This window comes from Canis lupus, chromosome 23 (genome assembly GCF_048164855.1).
Source record: "Canis lupus baileyi chromosome 23, mCanLup2.hap1, whole genome shotgun sequence".
Classification (NCBI taxonomy): domain Eukaryota; kingdom Metazoa; phylum Chordata; class Mammalia; order Carnivora; family Canidae; genus Canis; species Canis lupus.
Window position 1 is genome coordinate 48,016,426 of NC_132860.1, and position 6,000 is coordinate 48,022,425.

General features: G+C 34.7%; 1 long non-coding RNA gene across 1 annotated transcript in view; it reads left to right on the forward strand.

Moving 5' to 3' along the window:
- The window catches only part of LOC140615216 (uncharacterized), a 48,971-nt gene extending 44,120 nt beyond the window's left edge, over positions 1-4,851 (forward strand). Inside the window, exons 5-6 of the long non-coding RNA XR_012016012.1 lie at positions 3,446-3,559; positions 4,778-4,851. This is a non-coding gene — a long non-coding RNA (uncharacterized lncRNA). The remainder of the gene's footprint in view (positions 1-3,445; positions 3,560-4,777) is intronic.
- Positions 4,852-6,000: the final 1,149 nt, after the last annotated feature.

The following is a 6,000-nucleotide window of genomic DNA, read 5'->3' on the forward strand; positions in this document are numbered from 1 at the left end:
TAAGATTAAGTGGATGAGATATATTGAGAAATAAAAATACAATAATAAAATATTGTAAAATTGAAAATGGAAACACTTCATATATTTGAATATATTTAAAAGGCATTATGGAGGCATCATAAGAAGACTACGAGCCTGGCACATGACAAGAGTCTATCATGATAATAGTGTCTGAGACTTATATATTTTAAAATATTTATAGGACCACCTGGGTGTCTCAGCTGGTTGGTTATGTGTCTGACTTGATTTCAGCTCAGGTCATGATCTTGGAGTCATGAGATTATGCCCACGTCAGCTCTGTGCTCAATTCAGAGTCTGCTTGTCCCTCTCCCTCTGTTCCTCTCACCTGCTTGCTGTCTCTCTCTCGCACATACACATGAATAAATAAATAAAACCCTAGGATTTTGATGGAATCTTGTCTCACATTTAGATCTTTCATCCATTTTGAGTTTATCTTTGTGTATGGTGAAAGAGAGTGGTCTAGTTTCATTCTTCTGCATGTGGATGTCCAATTTTCCCAGCACCATTTATTGAAGAGACTGTCTTTCTTCCAATGGATAGTCTTTCCTCCTTTATCGAATATTAGTTGCCCATAAAGTTGAGGGTCCACTTCTGGATTCTCTATTCTGTTCCATTGATCTATGTGTCTGTTTTTGTGCCAGTACCACACTGTCTTGATGACCACAGCTTTGTAGTACAACCTGAAATCTGGCATTGTGATGCCCCCAGATATGGTTTTCTTTTTTAAAATTCCCCTGGCTATTCGGGGTCTTTTCTGATTCCACACAAATCTTAAAATCCTAGAGAAGAACACAGGCAACACCCTTTTTGAACTCGGCCATAGTAACTTCTTGCAAGATACATCCACGAAGGCAAAAGAAACAAAAGCAAAAATGAACTATTGGGACTTCATCAAGATAAGAAGCTTTTGCACAGCAAAGGATACAGTCAACAAAACTCAAAGACAACCTACAGAATGGGAGAAGATATTTGCAAATGACATATCAGATAAAGGGCTAGTTTCCAAGATCTATAAAGAACTTATTAAACTCAACACCAAAGAAACAAACAATCCAATCATGAAATGGGCAAAAGACATGAACAGAAATCTCACAGAGGAAGACATAGACATGGCCAACATGCATATGAGAAAATGTTCTGCATCACTTGCCATCAGGGAAATACAAATCAAAACTACAATGAGATACCACCTCACACCAGTGAGAATGGGGAAAATTAACAAGGCAGGAAACAACAAATGTTGGAGAGGATGCGGAGAAAAGGGAACCCTCTTACACTGTTGGTGGGAATGTGAACTGGTGCAGCCACTCTGGAAAACTGTGTGGAGGTTCCTCAAACAGTTAAAAATAGACCTGCCCTACGACCCAGCAATTGCACTGTTGGGGATTTACCCCAAAGATACAAATGCAATGAAACGCCGGGACACCTGCACCCCGATGTTTATAGCAGCAATGGCCACGATAGCCAAACTGTGGAAGGAGCCTCGGTGTCCAACGAAAGATGAATGGATAAAGAAGATGTGGTTTATGTATACAATGGAATATTACTCAGCTATTAGAAATGACAAATACCCACCATTTGCTTCAACGTGGATGGAACTGGAGGGTATTATGCTGAGTGAAGTAAGTCAGTCAGAGAAGGACAAACATTATATGTTCTCATTCTTTTGGGGAATATAAATAATAGTGAAAGGGAAAATAAGGGAAGGGAGAAGAAATGTGTGGGAAATATCAGAAAGGGAGACAGAACGTAAAGACTGCTAACTCTGGGAAACGAACTAGGGGTGGTAGAAGGGGAGGAGGGCGGGGGGTGGAAGTGAATGGGTGACGGGCACTGGGTATTCTGTATGTTAGTAAATTGAACACCAATAAAAAAAAAATAGAAAAAAAAAAAATAAAACCTTAAAAGTAAATAAAATATTTACAAATGATTTTACTTAAATAATCACAGGTCAAGTAGCTCTCATTTACCTTGATAAATAAAATACTTTTTAATTTCTAATATTTCTGATTTTAAAAACTAATTAGGTTGCTGAATTTCAGCCACCAGTGGATAAACATAAACCTGTCGCTGAAAAACATAAACCAAAATCAAAGTTACAGGGTCTCTCACTTTAAAAAAACAAACAAACTATAGACTTTATTTTTTAGAATAGTTTTAGACTCACAGGAAAAAATGAGTGGAAAGTACAAAAAGTTCCCATACCCTCTCTTACACCACACTATGCACAGCTTTCTGCTATCAACCTCCTGCTTCAGAGTACTTTATTTACAATTGACAAACCTACCTTGACATATCATTACCATCCAAAGTCCCACCCAAATTCCAGAGACTGCATTAAGTTTCAATTTTGGGTATATTGTGGGTTTTAGCAAATGTATAATGACGTGTCCATTATTAGAGTACCATATACGATACGTTCACTGCTCTAAAAATCTCATGCGTACCAACTATTCATTTCTCTTTCTTACCTAATCCCTGGCAGCCACTGATCATTTTTCTGTTTTCAAACTTTTGACCTTTCCAGAAAGTCATTTACTTGAAATCACAGTATGTAGCCTTTCAAATTGGCTTGTCTCAGTCATATGCATTAAGTTTCCTCCACATTGTCTTGATAGCTCATTTGTTTTTATTATTGAAAATTATTCTACTGTATGGATGTACCTTTGTTTATCCACTCACTGAAGGTCATTTTTTTCTTCCAAGTTTTGAAAATTATAAATAAAACTGCAATAGGGATCCCTGGGTGGTGCAGCGGTTTGGCACCTGCCTTTGGCCCAGGGTGCGATCCTGGAGACCCGAGATCGAATCCCACGTCGGGCTCCCGGTGCATGGAGCCTGCTTCTCCCTCTGCCTGTGTCTCTGCCTCTCTCTCTCTCTCTCTCTCTCTCTGTGTGACTATCATAAATAAATAAATAAAAAATAAATAAAAAATAAAAATAAAACTGCAATAAATATCTGTGTGTAGGTTTTATATAAACGTGCTTTTAATTCCTTTGGGGTTAATGCTAAGGAACATGTTTACTGGATTGTATTTGTGTAAGAAACTGCCTAACTGTCTTACCAATGGCTGTAATATTTTGTGATTTTGTAAAATATTTTAATTCCTGTCAACATACATTGTTATATTAGTTTCAGGTGTACAATATAGCAACTCAACAAGTCTATACATTACCTGGTGTGATTATACATGTAATACATATATATGTATTCTTAATTAATTAATCCATTCATTAATCAATGGATACTTGGGCTGCTTCCATAGTCTGGTTATTTGTAAATAATGTTGCTATAAACAATAGAGTGCATTTTTACTTTGAATTAATGTTCTTGTATTCTTTGGGTAAATACCTAGTAAGTAATGTTACTCGATCATAAGGTAGTTCTATTTTTAAATTTTTGAGAAATTTCTACTTTTTTCCAGTGGCTGCACCAGTTTGTATTCCCACCAACAGTGCAAGAGGGTTCCTTAATCTCCACATCCTCTCCAACTCCTGCTGTTAACTGTGTTAATTTTAGCTATTCTGATTGGCGTGAGGTAATATCTTATTAGTTTGATTTGCTCATTGCATTTACTCATGATGACTGATGTTGAGCATCTTTTCATGTGTCTGTTGGCCATCTGTATGTCTTCTTTGGAGAAATGTCTGTTCATGTCTTCTGCCAGTTTTTTAATTGGATTGTTTTTTAGGTGTTCAGATGTAAAAGTTCTTTATAGATTTTGGATACTAGCCTTTTATCAGATATGTCCTTTGAAAATATCTTCTCCCATTGAGTAGTTTACCTTTCATTTTTGTTGATTGTTTCCTCACTGTGCAAAACTTTTTCTTTTGATATAGTCCCAATAGTTTGTTTCCATTTTTGTTCCTGTCTCAGGAGACACATCTAGAAAGTAAGTTGCTATGGTCAAAGTCAAAAAAGTTACTGTAAAAAAAAAAAACAAAAACAAAAACAAAACGTTACTGTATGTATGTTAAAATTCTTCACAAGTTATATTGGGACCTAAAAAGGAGTATAGTTTCCTTCTATAATTAATGAATGTACAAATGAATAATGTGAGTGAATTCAAAAAGCTGAGAAATTATATCGTTGCACTCACTTCATATAGAAATATAAAGGATTAAATATCTGAGAAAGAAAACTCCCTATTTAAATGTTATGATCATTGTATTTCCTCTTATTCAATGTCCTAATTCTGGATATGTAATGAAAAATTTTAAATAAGGTTATTAAACAAATTAATTCAAGATTATTCTACTCAAAACTGATGTAAAAATTTGGAATTAAGTTAGGATTTTTGTAATAAACATGCAAGTTGGCAAGTTGCTTCTCTTTTAAATTTTTGTGTTGAAAACAAAAATGTTTTCATGAAATGGGGAAACTGAAATAAACATTTTTAAAATTAGTATAGTTATTCTAAGATTGTGAATCTAAAAAATGTTTTTCCCCCAACTAAAGAGATATTCTAGATAAATGTAGAAATAATATGTATTTGTGCTAAAAAAAAAAATAATCAAAGCCCTTATAGTCCAGAAATAAACAATACAAGAAGTAGAGGAGGAAGCTCTACAGAAAGTTGCTTATGGGAAGCTAACAGAAGGAAGGGATTTCCTACTGTCTATAAGAAGATGGGTTCAAATTCAATCTTTATATGGTTAGAGACTGAAACTGAATATTGCATATACAAATTAGATAGAAGACCAGGAAATTGGTATGAATTAGTAATAGAATACTTTACCTGCCCATCTGTTTGTAGTGGAAGAAGAAAACCTGCTTGTGACTGAGGAAGAATGTCCATAAGTGATTGGGGCACAGGTTGTTCTGTACATGGTCAAATAATAAAACTATTATTTTTTTCACAAAAATTTGTACTCATATATACTTTCACTTGTTTTAATTTTAAACCTGATTGCTATTAGTTTTGTGTTGAGGAGTTAAATATGTTTTACATAGTTACATACAACCTTTATATTTATTCACACATTTACCATTTTCATCATTATTTTTCCCCATGGATCTAAGTTTAAATATGGTGTAGTTTTCTTCCTATTTACAAAAGTTCCTGTGAAGTTTCAATTATGTATATTGCCTGTCAATAAATTTTCACCTTTAAATATCCTCATTGAACTTTTATTTCACTTGTCAAAATTATGTCAGCAAAAGCAGTAATTACAGGGAAATTTTTAAGAAAATTTTCTAATTTTTAAGAAACTATACCAGTACTCTAATATTCCTTTCAGATAACAAAAGGACAAGGATCATTTGCTAACCCATTTTATGAGGCCAGAATCACCTTAATACTAGATTTTTAAAAATATTTATTCATTTATTTACTTATTGAGAGAGAGAGGGAGAAAGAGAGAAAACATGAGTAGGGGAGGAGCAGGAAAATATACTCCCTCTTGAGCAGGGAGCCCAATGAAGGGCTTGATCCCAGGGACCCGGGATCATGCCCTTAGCCAAAGGCAAATACTTAACCAACTGAGCCACCTAGGTGCCCCTGCAGAATCATCTTAATACTAAAAACAGATAAGGACATTACAAGACAAAGAACTATAGAGCAATATCACTCATAAACATATATACAAAAAATTCAATGAAATGATATCAAATCAAACACAAAAATGTATTAGAAGAATTATACACCATTGCCAACTGATGTGTATTTCAAGTGTGCAAATCTGATTCAACATTAAAAATCAATGTAATTGGAACAGCTGGGTGGCTCAGTCAGTTAAGCATTCAACTCTTGTTTTCAGCTAAGATCATGATCTCAGGGTTGTGAGATGGAGTCCCTCATCTGACTCCACACTCAGTGCAGAGTCTCCTCAAGATTCTTTTTTTCCCTCTCCCTCTGATCCTCACCGTCACTCTCTCTCTCAAATAAATAAAGTCTCTTAGAAAAATCAGTGTAATATACCACATCACAAAAAAAAAAAACAAAGAAAATAATAGGATCATATCAACTGACGTTACAAA